Raw genomic sequence first — 20,000 nt, 5'->3', positions numbered from 1 at the left:
TAGAGTAAGAAACATCACCGTGCACCTTGGCCAACGTGCGCGACTCGACCGAGCGCGCACTGGCCGAGGTGCACACCGATTTCACCTGGGTGCGCGCGCAGCACCTCGGGCGCACCGGGGTGCGCGCACAACGCCCGGGTTGCACCGTGGCCTGTGTGCTCGGGGCGCCTCGGGTGCGCGCTCGGTGTCGCCCCCGCGCGCGCGGTAGTGCGGGCAGCGCACCCCGGCCCGGCCCGGCCCCGACGAGAACGCAAACGGGCAAAAGGTTTATTCAAATAGCATTGCGACGCCCGGCGAAAAACTAAAAAAGGGTGCAACACCGGGACTTCCCGGGAGGTCACCCATCCCAGTACTACTCCGGCCCAAGCGCGCTTAACTGCGGAGTTCTGATGGGATCCGGTGCACTAACGCTGGTATGATCGCACCCATTATGAGCTTGTCGCAGTGTGTACTTAGCAAACCGCGACCCACGTGCGAATCCACCCCGGCCACCCACCCCCGTCGAGGTGCACACCCTCCCTCGCGAAGTGCGCCCCGTTCGCCAAGTGTGAGCCCTGCCCGGGTGCGCGCACCTTGCTAGGGCGTCGGGTGTGCACCCGGCCCGGCCTACGTGCGTGCACCTGGACGGGGCGTCGTGTGCGTGCAGTGTCCCGTCTGCAACGCGGTGCCCACACACCACCTCGGGCGCAACGACCTGCGCTCACATGTGGGCCGAGTGCACCTTGGTGCATGTTCGGGGCGCCTCGGGTGCATGCTCGATCTTGCCCCGGTGCACCAAGGCGCTCGGTTTGCCCCGGGTGCGCACTTGGTGCAAGGTGGGCACCCAAAATAGGGATCAAGCACCAAAACACAAGTTTCGGGATGCAAAATGGGACCCAAGGACCACAAATGCGTTCCAAGACCCATGATGGGTCCACGAGAACAAAAATGTGTTCCGAGACTTAATAAACAAATATTGGGTTTTAGGAGAAGAAACATGCTCTGATGCCCAAAACGAGAATCGACCCCGAAAAGGCCACAGGCCAAAAGTGGGATGCGAGACAAAAAAAAATGGGACCCGAGGACCAAAATTGGGTTCCCAGGTCGAAGACAGGGCAACCGGACAAGAAACGACCTCTAAGGCTCGAAATGAGTCCCGACGACTAAAACTTGACAAGAAGCACCCATCAGGCACCCAACTCGACACCCATGGGATGCCGACCCACCCGGGCTTCCACCTAGCACACCTTGGCACCCACCCACCCTCGCACCCAACCTCGCACCCAACTTAGCACCTTTGAACCCACATTGGCACTCACCCTGACCCTGGCACCTTGGAACCCACATTGGCACTCACCTTGACCCTGGCACCCACCTTTGCACTCACCTTGGGACCCACCCTGGCTCCCACCTCGGCACCCACCCAGACACCCACCTTGGTTCCTTGGCACCCACCTTGGATCCTTGGCACCCACCCCGACACCCACCTTGGCACGCAACTTGGCTACTTGCCACCCACCTTGGCTCCTTGACGCCCACCCCGACAACCACCCCGTGACCTACCCTGGCTAGGGTTGGTGCACACCCACCCTGGTGCCCACCTTGGCACCCACCCCATGACCCACCTTGGCACGCACCTTAGTACCCACCCCGTTACCCACCCTAGGACCCACCCCGTGACCCACCTTGGCCAGGGTGGGTGCCTTGGTGCGCACAACTTGCCTGGGCTGCACACCAGGGCGGGCTCAAGATGGCACCCGCGTTCCGTTTTTTTCACTATCTTTCAAAACGGAAATTTTAAAATCTCGTTTTTTTTTTTTTTTTGCCTTTTCTGGAAATTAGTGAAGGCAGCGCATCAAAGGTGCGCAATGCTGGTGCGAACCCGGGAGCGCTCCGATGTGTGCTCCAAGGTGCGGCGTGCACGAAGTCCGAGCCCGGCTTGCCCCGGGTGCGCACCTCGCGTGCACCTTCGCCGGGGTGAGCACCTTGGCTGGGTTGCGCGCCCTGGTGCGCACCAAGGAGCGCTCTGAAGTGTGCTCCAAGGTGCGGCGTGCACGAAGTCGGAGCTCGGTTTGCCCCGGGTGTGCACCTCGGGTGCGCACCTCGCGTGCACCTTCGCTGCGGTGGGCACCTTGGCTGGGTTGCGCGCCTTGGTGGGCACCATGCAGTGCACGAAGTCGGAGCCCGGTTTGCCCCGGGCGCGCACCTCCGCCAGGGTGGGCACCTTGGTGCGCACAACTTGCCTGGGCTGCGCACCAGGAAGGGCTCAAGATGGCACCCGCGTTCCGTTTTTTTCACTATCTTTCAGAACGGAAATTTTAAAATATCGTTTTTTTTTGCCTTTTCTGGAAATTAGTGAAGGCAGCGCATCAAAGGTGCGCAACGCTGGTGCGAACCTGGGAGCGCTCCGATGTGTGCTCCAAGGTGCGGCGTGCACGAAGTCGGAGCCCGGTTTGCCCCGGGTGCGCCCTGGTGGGCACCATGGTGCGCACCAAGGAGCGCTCCGAAGTGTGCTCCAAGGTGCGGCCTGCACGAAGTCGGAGCCCGGTTTGCCCCGGGCGTGCACCGCGGGTGGGCACCTTGGTGCGCATGCCTTGCCTGGGCTGCGCACCAGGGCGGGCTCAAGATGGCACCCGCGTTCCGTTTTTTTCACTATCTTTCAAAACGGAAATTTTAAAATCTCATTTTTTTTTGCCTTTTCTGGAAATTAGTGAAGGCAGCGCATCAAAGGTGCGCACCTCGCTGCCCACCACGGTGCGCAACGCCGGTGGGCACCCGGGAGTGCTTCGAAGTGTGCTCCAAGGTGCTGCGTGCACGTTGTCGGAGCCCGGTTTGCCCCGGGTGCGCACCTCGCGTGCACCTTCGTCGGGGTGGGCACCTTGGCTGGGTTTGCCCCGGCTGCGCTCCGAAGCGGGGTTATTGGAGCCCCGCCTCTTTTTTTGTCGGAGCGTTTGGTGGGGTTTCTCGCATTGGCTCTTCCCAGGCCCGGTTGCCACCCTGGCGCGCACGAAGTCGGAAGTAGGGTTAATTGCCCGGGTGCGCACCTTTGCCAGGGTGGGCACCTTACCTGGGCTGTGCACCCGGGCGGGCTCAAGATGGCACCCGCGTTCCGTTTTTTTCACTATCTTTCAAAACGGAAATTTTAAAATCTCCTCTTTTTTTTGCCTTTTCTGGAAATTAGTGAAGGCAGCGCATCAAAGGTGCGCACCTCGCTGCCCACCTTGGTGTGCTCTGAGGTGCGCACCCGGGAGCGCTACGAAGTGTGCTCCAAGGTGCGGCGTGCACGTTGTCGGAGCCCGGTTTGCCCCGGGTGCGCACCTCGCCTGCACCTTGGCCGGGGTGGGCACCCTGGCTGGGTTTGCCCAGGGTGCGCTCCGAAGCGGGGTTACTGGAGCGCCCCCTCTTTTTTTGTCAGAGCGTTTGGTGGGGTTTCTCGCATTGGCTCTTCCCAGGCCCGGTTGTTGGGTGCGCTCCCACCCTGGCGCGCGCGAAGTTGGAAGTTGGGTTAATTGCCCGGGCGCGCACCTTCGCCAGGGTGGGCACCTTGGTGCGCACACCTTGGCTGGGCTGCGCACCAGGGCGGGCTCAAGATGGCACCAGCATTCCCTTTTTCTCACTATCTTTCAAAACGGAAATTTTAAAATCTCGTTTTCTTTTGCCTTTTATGGAAATTAGTGAAGGCATCGCATCAAAGGTGCGCACCTCGCTGCCCACCTTGGTGTGCTCCGAGGTGCCCACCACGGTGCGCTCCGAGGTGCCCACCACGGTGCGCAACGCCGGTGCGAACCCGGGAGCGCCCCGATGTGTGCTCCAAGGTGCGGCGTGCACGAAGCCGGACCCCGGTTTGCCCCGGGTGCGCACCTCGCGTGCACCTTGGTGCGCACACCTTGGCTGGGTTGCGCGGCCTGGTGGGCACCATGGTGCGCACCAAGGAGCGCTCCGAAGTGTGCTCCAAGGTGCGGCGTGCACGAAGTCCTAGCCCGGTTTGCCCCGGGTGCGCACCTTCGCCGCGGTGGGCACCATGGCGTGCACGAAGTCGGAGCCCGGTTTGCCCCGGGTGCGCACCTCGCGTGCACCTTCGCCGGGGTGGGCACCTCGGCTGGGTTGCGCGCCCTGGTGCGCACCAAGGAGCGCTCCGAAGTGTGCTCCAAGGTGCGGCGTGCACGAAGTCGGAGCCCGGTTTGCCCCGGGTGCGCACCTTCGCCGCGGTGGGCACCCTGGTGCGCACCATGGCGTGCACGAAGTCGGAGCCCGGTTTGCCCCGGGTGCGCACCTCGCGTGCACCTTCGGCGGGGTTGCGCGCCCTGGTGCGCACCAAGGAGCGCTCCGAAGTGTGCTCCAAGGTGCGGCGTGCACGAAGTCGGAGCCCGGTTTGCCCCGGGTGCGCACCTCGCGTGCACCTTCGGCGGGGTTGCGCGCCCTGGTGGGCACCATGGTGCGCACCAAGGAGCGCTCCGAAGTGTGCTCCAAGGTGCGGCGTGCACGAAGTCGGAGCCCGGTTTGCCCCGGGTGCGCACCTCGCGTGCACCTTCGCCGCGGTGGGCACCATGGCGTGCACGAAGTCGGAGCCCGGTTTGCCCCGGGTGCGCACCTCGCGTGCACCTTCGCCGGGGTGGGCACCTCGGCTGGGTTGCGCGCCCTGGTGCGCACCAAGGAGCGCTCCGAAGTGTGCTCCAAGGTGCGGCGTGCACGAAGTCGGAGCCCGGTTTGCCCCGGGTGCGCACCTCGCGTGCACCTTCGCCGCGGTGGGCACCATGGCGTGCACGAAGTCGGAGCCCGGTTTGCCTCGGGTGCGCACCCCGCGTGCACCTTCGCCGGGGTGGGCACCTCGGCTGGGTTGCGCGCCCTGGTGCGCACCAAGGAGCGCTCCGAAGTGTGCTCCAAGGTGCGGCGTGCACGAAGTCGGAGCCCGGTTTGCCCCGGGTGCGCACCTCGCGTGCACCTTCGCCGCGGTGGGCACCTTGGCTGGGTTGGGCACCATTGAGCGCTCCGAAGTGTGCTCCAAGGTGCGCACCATGGCCCTCCAAGGTGCGCAGCATGGCGTGCACGAAGTCGGAGCCCGGTTTGCCCCGGGTGCGCACCTCGCGTGCACCTTCGCCAGGGTGGGCACCTCGGTGCGCACACCTTCTCAATGTTTTCTTGCCTTTTCTGGAAATTGGTGAAGGCAGCGCATCAAAGGTGCGCACCTCGGTGTGCTCCGAGGTGCGAACCCGAGAGCGCTCCGAGGTGCCCACGAAGTCGAAAGTCGGGTTAATTGCATTGTTTTCCCCGGGTGCGCTCCGAGGTGCGCAACATCGGTGCGCACCAAGGAGGGCTCCGAAGTGTGCTCCAAGGTGCGCACGATTCGGAGCTCGGTTTGCCCGGGGTGCGCACACCTTGGCTGGGTTGCGCACCCTTTGTGCGCTCCAAGGTGCGCACGAAGTCGGAGCTCGGTTTGCCCCGGGTGCGCACCTTCGCCAGGGTGCGCACCTTGATGCGCACGCCTTGGCTGGGCTGCGCACCTTGGTGGGCGCCATGGTGCGCACCTTTCGTGCGCTCCAAGGTGCGCACGAAGTCGGAGCTCGGTTTGCCCCGGGTGCGCACCTTGGTGGGCGCCATGGTGCACTCCGAGGTGCCCAAGATTGGTGCGCACCAAGGAGCGCTCCGAAGTGCGCTCCAAGGTGCGCAGGTGCGCGCGAAGTCGAAAGTTGGGTTAATTGTCCGGTTTGCCTCGGGTGCGCACCTTGCGTGCACCTTCGCCAGGGTGGGCGCCTTGGTGCGCACACCTTGGCTGGGCTGCGCACCCGGGCGCGCACACCTTGGCACCCGCGTTTCCTTCATTTTAAATTTTTTTTTTTTACAATCTCTCAAGTGGGAAATTCTATAATCTCAACTTTTTTTGCCTTTTCAGGAAACTTTTGAATGGAGCGCATCATTGGTGCGCTCCGAAGTGTGCTCCAAGGTGCGCACCTCTGGTGTGCTCCAAAGCTCTCTCCAGCTGCGTGCACCTGCCCCGGCCGCGCACCCGGCCCCGCCCAGCTTCGCTCACCTGTCCCGGGCGTCTGGTGCGGAACCTTAGAGTAAGAAACATCACCGTGCACCTTGGCCAACGTGCGCGACTCGACCGAGCGCGCACTGGCCGAGGTGCACACCGATTTCACCTGGGTGCGCGCGCAGCACCTCGGGCGCACCGGGGTGCGCGCACAACGCCCGGGTTGCACCGTGGCCTGTGTGCTCGGGGCGCCTCGGGTGCGCGCTCGGTGTCGCCCCCGCGCGCGCGGTAGTGCGGGCAGCGCACCCCGGCCCGGCCCGGCCCCGACGAGAACGCAAACGGGCAAAAGGTTTATTCAAATAGCATTGCGACGCCCGGCGAAAAACTAAGAAAGGGTGCAACACCGGGACTTCCCGGGAGGTCACCCATCCCAGTACTACTCCGGCCCAAGCGCGCTTAACTGCGGAGTTCTGATGGGATCCGGTGCACTAACGCTGGTATGATCGCACCCGTTATGAGCTTGTCGCAGTGTGTACTTAGCAAACCGCGACCCACGTGCGAATCCACCCCGGCCACCCACCCCCGTCGAGGTGCACACCCTCCCTCGCGAAGTGCGCCCCGTTCGCCAAGTGTGAGCCCTGCCCGGGTGCGCGCACCTTGCTAGGGCGTCGGGTGTGCACCCGGCCCGGCCTACGTGCGTGCACCTGGACGGGGCGTCGTGTGCGTGCAGTGTCCCGTCTGCAACGCGGTGCCCACACACCACCTCGGGCGCAACGACCTGCGCTCACATGTGGGCCGAGTGCACCTTGGTGCATGTTCGGGGCGCCTCGGGTGCACGCTCGATCTTGCCCCGGTGCACCAAGGCGCTCGGTTTGCCCCGGGTGCGCACTTGGTGCAAGGTGGGCACCCAAAATAGGGATCAAGCACCAAAACACAAGTTTCGGGATGCAAAATGGGACCCAAGGACCACAAATGCGTTCCAAGACCCATGATGGGTCCACGAGAACAAAAATGTGTTCCGAGACTTAATAAACAAATATTGGGTTTTAGGAGAAGAAACATGCTCTGATGCCCAAAACGAGAATCGACCCCGAAAAGGCCACAGGCCAAAAGTGGGATGCGAGACAAAAAAAAATGGGACCCGAGGACCAAAATTGGGTTCCCAGGTCGAAGACAGGGCAACCGGACAAGAAACGACCTCTAAGGCTCGAAATGAGTCCCGACGACTAAAACTTGACAAGAAGCACCCATCAGGCACCCAACTCGACACCCATGGGATGCCGACCCACCCGGGCTTCCACCTAGCACACCTTGGCACCCACCCACCCTCGCACCCAACCTCGCACCCAACTTAGCACCTTTGAACCCACATTGGCACTCACCCTGACCCTGGCACCTTGGAACCCACATTGGCACTCACCTTGACCCTGGCACCCACCTTTGCACTCACCTTGGGACCCACCCTGGCTCCCACCTCGGCACCCACCCAGACACCCACCTTGGTTCCTTGGCACCCACCTTGGATCCTTGGCACCCACCCCGACACCCACCTTGGCACGCAACTTGGCTACTTGCCACCCACCTTGGCTCCTTGACGCCCACCCCGACAACCACCCCGTGACCTACCCTGGCTAGGGTTGGTGCACACCCACCCTGGTGCCCACCTTGGCACCCACCCCATGACCCACCTTGGCACGCACCTTAGTACCCACCCTGTTACCCACCCTAGGACCCACCCCGTGACCCACCTTGGCCAGGGTGGGTGCACCCACCCTGGTGCCCACCTTGGCACCCACCCATCCTAGCACCCAGCCTGTGACCGGGCTTGGAACCCAACCTTGCACCCGTCTTGGCCAGTGTGGGTGCGCACCCATCCTGGCACCCACGTTGTGACACACCCTTTAACCCACGCACCCTAGCAGCCACGTTGGCACCCACCTTGGAACACAACCTAGCAACTTGGCACCCACCCCGTGACCCACCTTGGCATCCACCATAGCAGTCGCCCACTTGGCACCCACCTTGGAACCCAAGTTGGCACCCACCTCGGCACCCACCTTGACACTTGTGGACCCACCTTGCCACTCACCCTAGCATCGACCCATCCTAGCACCCACCCTGGCACCTTTGCACCCTAGCACTCACCCATCCTAGCACCTAACCTGTGACCCACCTTGACACTCACCCTCGCACCCACCTTGGAACCCAACCTAGCACCCACCCACCCTGACACCAACCCTAGCACCTACCCACCCTTGCACCCACCCTGTGACCCATCTTGGCACCCACCCATCCTACCACTCAACCTATCACCCACCTTCTCACCCACCTTGGCATCCACCTTAGCACCCACCCACACTGGCACCTTGGCACCCACCTCGGGCAAGGTGGGTGCACACCCACCCTGACACCCAATTTAGAACCAACCGAGCATGTTACCCACCTTGGCACCCACATTGCAGCCCACCCTAGTACCCACCCTATGACCCACATTGGCATCCACACCCTAGCACCCAGGCACCTCGACACCCGCCTTGACACGCACCCTAGCACTAAACCTGTGACCCACCTTGGAACTCACCCTAGAACCCACCCACCCTGTGAACCACCTTGGCATCCACCTTAGCACCCACCCACCTTGGCACCCACTCTAGCACTCACCCATCCTAACACCCAACTTGTTACCCACCTTGGCACCCGCCCTCGCGTCCACCTTGAAACCCACCCTAGCACCCACCCACGCAGGAGCCCACCTTGGCACCCAACCTAACACCCACGCATCCTGGCACCCAACTTGTGACCCACCTTGGAACCCACCCTAGTACCCACCTTTGAACCCACTATATCACCAACCCACCTTGGCACCCACCCTATGACCCTCTTTGGAATCCACCCTAGCACGCACCCACCCTGGCACCCACCATGGAGCGCACCCTAGCACCCACCCACCTCGGCACGCACCTCAACACCCACCTTGGTGTGCGCACTGCGCCAACCTCTCAAAGACCCTATGTGGTGCGCTCCAAAGTGTACACCTTTGGTGCGCTCCAAGGTGCGCACCTTTGGTGCACACCGAGGTGCACACCAAAGTGTGCACCGAGGTGAGCACCAAAGTGCACTCCAAGGTGCACACCAAGGCGTGCACCTTTGGTGCGGTCAATGCAAACGAATTCGGAAGTTGGGGTCGATGTCCTAATCGCTGCTGCAGACTACACGTATGAGAATCGGACAAATAGCTTTATATAGGGGAGGTGTTGCGTTTGATGGGTCGACTCCCCTGGTTGTGTGCACTGCACCAACTTCAAAGACCCTGTCTTGTTTAAGAAGTCAAAAGTTGGGGTGGATGTCCTAATCATTGCTGCAGTCTACGCATGTATGAGAATCAGACAAATAGCTTATATAGGGGAGGTGTTGCATTCGGTGGGTTGACTCCCCTGGTTGTGCGCACTGCGCCAACCTCAAAGACCCCGCATAGCAGAAGAAGTCGGAAGTCGGATTTTGGTGAGCACCAAGGCGTGCACCTTTGGTGCGGTCAACGCAGACGAATTCAGAAGTTGGGGTGGATGTCCTAATCGTTGTTGCAGGCTACACATGTATGAGAATCAGACAAATAGCTTATATAGGGGAGGTGTTGGGTTTGATGGGTCAACTCCCTTGGTTGTGCGCATTACGCCAACCTCAAAGACCTTGTTTTCGTTAAGAAGTCAAAAGTTGGGGTCAATGTCCTAATGGCTCCTGTAGGCTACACATGTATGAGAATCGGACAAATAGCTTATATAGGGGAGGTGTTGGGTTTGATGGGTCGACTCCCCTGGTTGTGCGCATTACGTCAACCTCAAAGACCTTGTTTTCGTTAAGAAGTCAAAAGTTGGGGTCGATGTCCTAATTGCTCCTGTAGACTACACATGTATGAGAATCAGACAAATAGCTTATATAGGGGAGGTGTTGGGTTTGATGGGTTGACTCCCCTAGTTGTTCGCATTACACCAACCTCAAAGACCTTGTTTTCGTTTAGAAGCCGAAAGTTGGGGTCGATGTCCTAATTGCTCCTGCAGGCTACGCATGTATGAGAATCAGACAAATAGCTTATATAGGGGAGGTGTTGGGTTTGATGGGTCGACTCCCCTGGTTGTGCGCATTGCGCCAACCTCAAAGACCCTGCATTGCGGATGAAGTCGAAAGTCAGAGTTTGGTGTGCTACAAGGTGTGGTCGAAGGTGCTCACCTAGGTGTGCACCTTTGGAGCGCAGGAAAAGTGCCCTCCAAAAGTGCGCACCTTTGGAGTGCACAAAAGTGCCCTCCAAAAGTGCGCACCTTTGGAGCGCACAAAAGTGCCCTCCAAAAAGTGCCCTCCAAAAGTGCGCACCTTTGGAGCGCACAAAAGTGCCCTCCAAAAAGTGCCCTCCAAAAGTGCGCACCTTTGGAGTGCAGAAAAGTGCCCTCCAAAAAGTGCCCTCCAAAAGTGTGCACCTTTGGAGTGCACAAAAGTGCCCTCCAAAAGTGCGCACCTTTGGAGCGCAGAAAAGTGCCCTCCAAAAAGTGCCCTCCAAAAGTGCGCACCTTTGGAGCGCAGAAAAGTGCCCTCCAAAAAGTGCCCTCCAAAAGTGCGCACCTTTGGAGCGCAGAAAAGTGCCCTCCAAAAAGTGCCCTCCAAAAGTGCGCACCTTTGGAGCGCAGAAAAGTGCCCTCCAAAAAGTGCCCTCCAAAAGTGCGCACCTTTGGAGCGCACAAAAGTGCCCTCCAAAAAGTGCCCTCCAAAAGTGCGCACCTTTGGAGCGCACAAAAGTGCCCTCCAAAAGTGCGCACCTTTGGAGCGCACAAAAGTGCCCTCCAAAAGTGCGCACTTTTGGTGCGCACCAAGGCGCTGGTTCGGTCGTTGCAGGCGAGTTCGGAAGTTGGGGTCGATGTCCTGAGCGGAGGTGCAAACTACACAGGTGTCGGAATCGGACAAATAGCTTATATAGGGGAGGTGTATGCTTCGATGGGTCGACTCCCCAGGTTGAGCGCACCGCGCCAACCTCAAAGACCCTACGGTATGGATGAAGTCGGAAGTTGGGTCCGATGACCGATTCGATTAGTAGGTATGCTCATGAGGTCGGAATTTGGGTCCGATGACCTGCCATGTGCAGGAAGGCGAATGTTGGCACTGTGCGTTGCAAGGTGCACACCAAGGTGCTGGTGCGGTCTTTTTAGTCGAGTTCGGAAGTTGGGGTCGATGTCCTGATCGGAGGTGCAAGCTACACAGGTGTGGGAATCGGACAAATAGCTTATATAGGGGAGGTGTATGCTTCGTTGGGTCGACTCCCCGGGTTGAGCGCACCGCGCCAACCTCAAAGACCCTACGGTATGGATGAAGTCGGAAGTTGGGTCCGATGACCGATTCGATATGTAGGCATACTCGCGAGGTCGGAATTTGGGTCCGATGACCTGCCATGTGCAGGAAGGCGAATGTTGGCACTGTGCGTTGCAAGGTGCGCACCAAGGCGCTGGTTCGGTCGTTGCAGGCGAGTTCGGAAGTTGGGGTCGATGTCCTGATCGGAGGTGCAAACTACACAGGTGTGGGAATCGGACAAATAGCTTATATAGGGGAGGTGTATGCTTCGTTGGGTCGACTCCCCGGGTTGAGCGCACCGCGCCAACCTCAAAGACCCTACGGTATGGATGAAGTCGGAAGTTGTGTCCGATGACCGATTCGATATGTAGGCATACTCGCGAGGTCGGAATTTGGGTCCGATGACCTGCCATGTGCAGGAAGGCGAATGTTGGGACTGTGCGTCGCAAGGTGCGCACCAAGGCGCTGGTGCCGTCGTTGCAGTCGAGTTCGGAAGTTGGGGTCGATGTCCTGGTCAGAGGTGCAAACTACACAGGTGTGGGAATCGGACAAATAGCTTATATAGGGGAGGTGTATGCTTCGATGGGTCGACTCCCCGGGTTGAGCGCACCGCGCCAACCTCAAAGACCCTACAGTATGGATGAAGTCGGAAGTTGGGTCCGATGACCGATTCGATACGTAGGCATATTGGCGAGGTCTGAATTTGTGTCCGATGACCTGCCATGCGCAGGAAGGCGGAATTTGGGTCCGATGACCGAGTTGATGGCGTGCCATGCGCAGAAAGGCGGAATTTGGGTCCGATGACCGAGTTGATGTTGATGGCCCGCCATGCACAGGAAGGCGGAATTTGGGTCCGATGACCGATTTGAAGGCGTGCCATGCGCAGAAAGGCGGAGTTTGGGTCCGATGACCGAGTTGATATTGATGGCCCGCCATGCGCAGGAAGGCGGAATTTGGGTCCGATGACCTGACATACGCATGGAGTCCGACTCGGGGGCCGATGTTCGATTCGATGACTTGCATTGTGGGTAAAGTCGGAAGTTGTGGTCTTTGACCCGATTCGATGACCAGACTTCGGCTGCTTGAGAATCGGACAAATAACTTATATAGGGGAGGTAGTGTTCTCGAGCATCCTCCCCCCGTGCCCGTTTATGTCGATTGATGCTGGTGCTCGACTGGTTGGAGCGCTCGGATGCAAAAATCTTGCACCAGGATTTATCGATTGTGATGGACACGGCAAGTCTCCTGATTGCTATGCAGGAGCTCATCGTGAATCTCTATGCGGCCTTGGTATGGACTCGACCTGCGGAATGGTTCGGCAATGGTAGTCGCTCCAACACGTCCTTGCAATGGCCACAGAGGTGATTCGACTAGAGCTCCAGTCTAGCTTTTGGGTTGCTTGGCGGACTGGTATAGCCGCGATCGAGTTCCGGCCATGAACGTTTTAGATAGCTCTTGGGCTTTCTGGGACGGAAGTCGGAAGTTTGGGCTGTTGTCCGATTTGATGACCATTCTTCGGATGTGTGAGAATCGGACAAATAACTTATATAGGGGACTGTGTTGTCTCACGCAGCCCCCTCCGTGCCCCTCTATCTCGACCGATGTTGGTGCTTGAAAGGGTTGGGATCGCTCGGATTTATAAACGTGCACCACCATTTGTCGAGTGTGAGGGACGCGGCAGGTCTCCTAAATGCTATACGGGCGCTCTCTGAGAATCTCTATCCGGCCTCGACACAGACTAGTCTTGCTGAATGGTTTGGCACTGGTAGTCGATCCAACACGTCGTTGTTGTGGCCGCCTAGGCGATTCGATTCGAGCCCCCGTCTAGCTTTTGGGTTGCTTGGCGGATTTTGCCCTATCCGCAAGTGAGCTCGGTCCCTAAACGTTCGAGAAACCCGATTGCTATGCGCCGACTCTCTTTCTTGCGAGCCTCCATCTAGCTTTTGGGTCTCTACGGAACGGAAGTCGGAATCTGGGACCGTTGTTTGATTCGACGAGGCAGACTACGGTTGTGCGAGAATCGGACAAATAACTTATATAGGGGAGGTGTTGACTGGAGCATTCTCCCCCGTGCCCCTCTAACTCGACCAATGCTGGCGCTCGAACGGTGGTAGCGCTCGGATTTTCGTTGAGCGCCAGCATTGGTCGATTTAGAGGGGCATGCGAGATTCCCGAATGCTATGCGAGGGCTCTAACGGAAATGTCTATTGGTTTCGGTATGGATGCAATTGCGAGTGGTTCGGCAAAGGTAGTCGTTCCGATGCGTCCATGTCGTGGCCAAATCGATAATTCGATTTGAGCCCTCGTATAGCATTTGGGTCTCTCGATGTGATTCCGCATTCCAGTCCCTTTGGGCACTGCTTGAGCCGCATCCCAGGGGGTTCCCTTCCCAATAATCTGCCTCGCAACCCGATTGCTATGCGGTGAGGCTCCTCGGCCGCCTCGGAACTATCTGTGTATCAGACGCATCGCGGGATAAGGGGTTGGCAACGGTAGAAGCCCCAAGCGCGTCCGATGCTTGGACCATTCCGAGGCGGCCCTGAAGCCTCTTCCGTCTAGCCGTTGGGTCCTTCTCGCCGCATCCCTTGCCTCGCACCCCGATTGCTATGCGGTGAGGCTCCTCGGCCGCCTTGGAACTATCTGTGTATCAGACGCATCGCGGGATAAGGGGTTGTCACTGGTAGTCGCCCCAAGCGCGTCCGATGCTTGGACCATTCCGAGGCGGCCCTGAAGCCTCTTCCGTCTAGCCGTTGGGTCCTTCTCGCCGCATCCCTCGACTCGCACCCCGATTGCTATGCGGTGAGGCTCCTCGGCCGCCTTGGAACTATCTGTGTATCGGACGCGTCGCGGGATAAGGGGTTGTCACTGGTAGTCGCCCCAAGCGCGTCCGATGCTTGGACCATTCCGAGGCGGCCCTGAAGCCTCTTCCGTCTAGCCGTTGGGTCCTTCTCGCCGCATCCCTCGCCTCGCACCCCGATTGCTATGCGGTGAGGCTCCTCGGCCGCCTTGGAACTATCTGTGTATCGGACGCGTCGCGGGATAAGGGGTTGTCACTGGTAGTCGCCCCAAGCGCGTGCGATGCATGGACCATTCCCAGGCGGCCCTGAAGCCTCTTCCGTCTAGCCGTTGGGTCCTTCTCGCCGCATCCCTCGCCTCGCACCCCGATTGCTATGCGGTGAGGCTCCTCGGCCGCCTTGGAACTATCTGTGTATCGGACGCGTCGCGGGATAAGGGGTTGTCACTGGTAGTCGCCCCAAGCGCGTCCGATGCTTGGACCATTCCGAGGCGGCCCTGAAGCCTCTTCCGTCTAGCCGTTGGGTCCTTCTCGCCGCATCCCTCGCCTCGCACCCCGATTGCTATGCGGTGAGGCTCCTCGGCCGCCTTGGAACTATCTGTGTATCGGACGCGTCGCGGGATAAGGGGTTGTCACTGGTAGTCGCCCCAAGCGCGTCCGATGCTTGGACCATTCCGAGGCGGCCCTGAAGCCTCTTCCGTCTAGCCGTTGGGTCCTTCTCGCCGCATCCCTCGCCTCGCACCCCGATTGCTATGCGGTGAGGCTCCTCGGCCGCCTTGGAACTATCTGTGTATCGGACGCGTCGCGGGATAAGGGGTTGTCACTGGTAGTCGCCCCAAGCGCGTCCGATGCTTGGACCATTCCGAGGCGGCCCTGAAGCCTCTTCCGTCTAGCCGTTGGGTCCTTCTCGCCGCATCCCTCGCCTCGCACCCCGATTGCTATGCGGTGAGGCTCCTCGGCCGCCTTGGAACTATCTGTGTATCGGACGCATCGCGGGATAAGGGGTTGTCACTGGTAGTCGCCCCAAGCGCGTCCGATGCTTGGACCATTCCGAGGCGGCCCTGAAGCCTCTTCCGTCTAGCCGTTGGGTCCTTCTCGCCGCATCCCTCGCCTCGCACCCCGATTGCTATGCGGTGAGGCTCCTCGGCCGCCTTGGAACTATCTGTGTATCGGACGCGTCGCGGGATAAGGGGTTGTCACTGGTAGTCGCCCCAAGCGCGTCCGATGCTTGGACCATTCCGAGGCGGCCCTGAAGCCTCTTCCGTCTAGCCGTTGGGTCCTTCTCGCCGCATCCCTCGCCTCGCACCCCGATTGCTATGCGGTGAGGCTCCTCGGCCGCCTTGGAACTATCTGTGTATCGGACGCGTCGCGGGATAAGGGGTTGTCACTGGTAGTCGCCCCAAGCGCGTCCGATGCTTGGACCATTCCGAGGCGGACCTGAAGCCTCTTCCGTCTAGCCGTTGGGTCCTTCTCGCCGCATCCCTCGCCTCGCACCCCGATTGCTATGCGGTGAGGCTCCTCGGCCGCCTTGGAACTATCTGTGTATCGGACGCGTCGCGGGATAAGGGGTTGTCACTGGTAGTCGCCCCAAGCGCGTCCGATGCTTGGACCATTCCGAGGCGGCCCTGAAGCCTCTTCCGTCTAGCCGTTGGGTCCTTCTTGCCGCATCCCTCGCCTCGCACCCCGATTGCTATGCGGTGAGGCTCCTCGGCCGCCTTGGAACTATCTGTGTATCGGACGCGTCGCGGGATAAGGGGTTGTCACTGGTAGTCGCCCCAAGCGCGTCCGATGCTTGGACCATTCCGAGGCGGCCCTGAAGCCTCTTCCGTCTAGCCGTTGGGTCCTTCTCGCCGCATCCCTCGCCTCGCACCCCGATTGCTATGCGGTGAGGCTCCTCGGCCGCCTTGGAACTATCTGTGTATCGGACGCATCGCGGGATAAGGGGTTGTCACTGGTAGTCGCCCCAAGCGCGTCCGATGCTTGGACCATTCCGAGGCGGCCCTGAAGCCTCTTCCGTCTAGCCGTTGGGTCCTTCTCGCCGCATCCCTCGCCTCGCACCCCGATTGCTATGCGGTGAGGCTCCTCGGCCGCCTTGGAACTATCTGTGTATCGGACGCGTCGCGGGATAAGGGGTTGTCACTGGTAGTCGCCCCAAGCGCGTCCGATGCTTGGACCATTCCGAGGCGGACCTGAAGCCTCTTCCGTCTAGCCGTTGGGTCCTTCTCGCCGCATCCCTCGCCTCGCACCCCGATTGCTATGCGGTGAGGCTCCTCGGCCGCCTTGGAACTATCTGTGTATCGGACGCGTCGCGGGATAAGGGGTTGTCACTGGTAGTCGCCCCAAGCGCGTCCGATGCTTGGACCATTCCGAGGCGGCCCTGAAGCCTCTTCCGTCTAGCCGTTGGGTCCTTCTCGCCGCATCCCTCGCCTCGCACCCCGATTGCTATGCGGTGAGGCTCCTCGGCCGCCTTGGAACTATCTGTGTATCGGACGCGTCGCGGGATAAGGGGTTGTCACTGGTAGTCGCCCCAAGCGCGTCCGATGCTTGGACCATTCCGAGGCGGACCTGAAGCCTCTTCCCTCTAGCCGTTGGGGCTTTCTCGCCGCATCCCTCGCCTCGCACCCCGATTGCTATTCGGTGAGGCTCCTCGGCCGCCTTGGAACTATCTGTGTATCGGACGCATCGCGGGATAAGGGGTTGGCAATGGTAGTCGCCCCAAGCGCGTCCGATGCTTGGACCATTCCGAGGCGGCCCTGCAGCCTCTTCCGTCTAGCCGTTGGGGCCATCTCGCTGCATCCCCCACCTCGCACCACGATTGCTATGCGGTGAGGCTCCTTGGCCGCCTCGGAACTATCTGTGTATCGGACGCATCGCGGGATAAGGGGTTGTCACTGGTAGTCGCCCCAAGCGCGTCCGATGCTTGGACTATTCCGAGGCGGCCCTGCAGCCTCTTCCGTCTAGCCGTTGGGGCCATCTCGCCGCATCCCCCAGCTCCTCGGCCGCCTCGGAACTATCTGTGTATCGGACGCATCGCGGGATAAGGGGTTGGCAGTGGTAGTCGCCCCAAGCGCGTTCGATGCTTGGACTATTCCGAGGCGGCCCCGCAGCCTCTTCCGTCTACCCTTTGGGGCCATCTCGCCGCATCCCTCGCCTCGCACCCCGATTGCTATGCGGTGAGGCTCCTCGGCCGCCTGGGAACTATCTTCGTATCGGATGCATCGCGGGATAAGGGGTTGTCACTGGTAGTCGCCCCAAGCGCGTCCGATGCTTGGACTATTCCGAGGCGGCCCTGTGGCCTCTTCCGTCTAGCCGTTGGGGCCATCTCGCCGCATCCCTCACCTCGCACCCCCATTGCTATGCGGTGAGGCTCCTCGGCCGCCTTGGAACTGTCTTCGTATCGGAAGCATCGCGGGATAAGGGGTTGTCACTGGTAGTCGCCCCAAGCGCGTCCGATGCTTGGACTATTCCGAGGCGGCCCTGCAGCCTCTTCCGTCTAGCCGTTGGGGCCATCTCGCCGCATCCCCCACCTCGCACCCGGATTGCTATGCGGTGAGGCTCCTCGGCCGCCTTGGAACTATCTTCGTATCGGACGCATCGCGGGATAAGGGGTTGTCACTGGTAGTCGCCCCAAGCGCGTCCGATGCTTGGACTATTCCGACGCGGCCCTGTGGCCTCTTCCGTCTAGCCGTTGGGGCCATCTCGCCGCATCCCCCACCTCGCACCCCGATTGCTATGCGGTGAGGCTCCTCGGCCGCCTTGGAACCATCTTCGTATCGGACGCATCGCGGGATGAGGGGTTGTCACTGGTAGTCGCCCCAAGCGCGTCCGATGCTTGGACCATTCCGAGGCGGCCCTGAAGCCTCTTCCGTCTAGCCGTTGGGGCCTTCCCGCCCCATCCCTCGCCTCGCACCCCCGATTGCTATGCGGTGAGGCTCCTCGGCCGCCTTGGAACCATCTGTGTATCGGACGCATCGCGGGATAAGGGGTTGGCACTGGTAGTCGCCCCAAGCGCGTCCGATGCTTGGAGCATTCCGAGGTGGCCCTGAAGCCTCTTCCGTCTAGCCGTTGGGGCCTTCCCGCCCCATCCCTCGCCTCGCACCCCGATTGATATGCGGTGAGGCTCCTCGGCCGCCTTGGAACTATCTGTGTATCGGACGCATCGCGGGATAAGGGGTTGGCACTGGTAGTCGTCCCAATCGCGTCCGATGCTTGGACCATTCCGAGGCGGCCCTGCAGCCTCTTCCGTTTAGCCGTCGGGGCCTTCCCGCCGCATCCCTCGCCTCGCATCCCGATTCCTATGCGGTGAGTCTTCTCGGCCGCCGCGGAACTATACCTGTTATTGCTACTGCATCCTTCGGCTGGTAACCTCCTCTGCCGCCTTGGAACGTTCTCTTTGTCGGACGCGTCGCGGGATAAGGGGTTGGCACTGGTAGTCGCCCCAAGCGCGCCCGATGCATAGACCGCTCCGAGTTGACCTTGCTTTCAGCCTCTCACATGCATAGACCTCTCTGAGTCGACCCTGCAGCCTCTCACGTTTAGCCTTTGGAATCTCGCCTCACAACATGATTGCTATCCTTGATGCATCCCTTGCCTCGAGCCCTGATTGCTTTCTTGGCTGCATCCCTCCTCTCCTCACAGCCCGGTTGTCATCACTGCTTCATCCGTCGCTTCATGCATTCTGGCTGCTGGGCCCTTCCCACCGCACACCTCGATTGCTATCTCTTCTGCATCACACACCCCGATTGCTATCTCTGCTACATCCCTCGGCTCTCACTTCTGCATCCTTCGCCTCCCACCTCGATTGCTATCAATGCTGCATCCGTAACCTCACACCCCGATTGCTATGCGGGGAGGCTCCTTGGCCGCCTTGGAAATTTCTGTGTGTCGGACGCACCGCGGGATAAGGGGTTGGCACTGGTAGTCGCCCCAAGTGCGCCCGATTCTTAGACCGCTTCGAGGTGACCTCGTAGCCTCTTTCGTCCAGGCTTCCTGCCTTCAACGCCCTTTTTACACCTCGATTGCTATGCGCGGGCTCGTTGGCGTCTATCACCTCTCTGCGAAGAGTGGCACGATGATTGTTGGGGTAAATCGTAGCAGTCCGATCTCTGGCCTTGGGCCATTGTGAGGGCTGATCGATTTCCTGTGCGCATCTCGTGTTCGCCCAGTAACAGACTCGACGACTTGTAATCGGTCTTGTTCCCGATTGTTCCTGGAGGTAGTCTTCGGAACTCTTGGATTTGACCTGTCACTCGAACTGTCCTCTTCCGAGGATGCTTGTGTGTGTGTGCTTGTGCCATTTCCTTGGCGGTATTAACGAGATATTAAAGAGCGGAGTGAGCGCCTCGCCCAGCTATGTTTGGGGCTCTCACTCCCTTACCCGGTGTGCGACCGCTTTGCACGTAGGTTGCGGAGCATCGCGACTCTTTCGATGTTTGGCGGTTGTCTTCCGGTGATGCGTTGGTCCCGAAGTGCACGTTACTAGCATTTCTGCCATTGTTCTCGATCTTTGGCACGTTCCTTCGTTGCAATTGGATATATATCTCCGTTTATACGCGCAGGCTTCTCCCGCCTATTCAGCGCTGTCCCACTCTCAGCACTCTCGTGGTCTCCTTGGCTTCTCTCTCCCGTGAGCGAGCTCTCTTCTCGAGTCTTTTCCATGTCCCATGGAGGTTGCCTTGCGAAATTCGGGCACACAAACGTGACCGGATAAGAGCGGAATTGCCTATGAGGAGAAGCTCACCTTAGGGAGCAGCAATGCCGAGTGTTTCGACAGAGGGTAGAGGGGGCGTTGTTTGGGCGGTTGCACAAAAGAGTGCTACGGTTGCACTGAAGGTTGCTTCTTCGTCTCCGACGAACTCTTCGAGGCAAAAAAGCTTGTATACGGGGTCGAGGTGGGACTGTTCGTGCGAGTTGCGCCACCAAAAG

The 20,000-nt window shown here is 60.1% G+C and overlaps 2 non-coding genes across 2 annotated transcripts; both read right to left on the bottom strand.

Annotated features, from left to right (window-relative positions):
• Window positions 1-308: 308 nt before the first annotated feature.
• LOC131865104 (5S ribosomal RNA) lies at window positions 309-427 on the bottom strand. Its single transcript, XR_009363837.1, has one exon. It is a non-coding gene; the product is annotated as a 5S ribosomal RNA (ribosomal RNA).
• A 5,915-nt stretch (window positions 428-6,342) lies between these two features.
• LOC131865103 (5S ribosomal RNA) lies at window positions 6,343-6,461 on the bottom strand. The gene has a single exon (XR_009363836.1). It is a non-coding gene; the product is annotated as a 5S ribosomal RNA (ribosomal RNA).
• Between the last annotated feature and the right edge of the window lie 13,539 nt (window positions 6,462-20,000).

This window comes from Cryptomeria japonica, unplaced genomic scaffold, assembly GCF_030272615.1.
Source record: "Cryptomeria japonica unplaced genomic scaffold, Sugi_1.0 HiC_scaffold_101, whole genome shotgun sequence".
NCBI classification, from domain to species: Eukaryota; Viridiplantae; Streptophyta; class Pinopsida; order Cupressales; family Cupressaceae; genus Cryptomeria; species Cryptomeria japonica.
The sequence above is the reverse complement of the archived record's forward strand: the minus strand, read 5'-3'. Positions and strand labels throughout refer to the sequence as shown.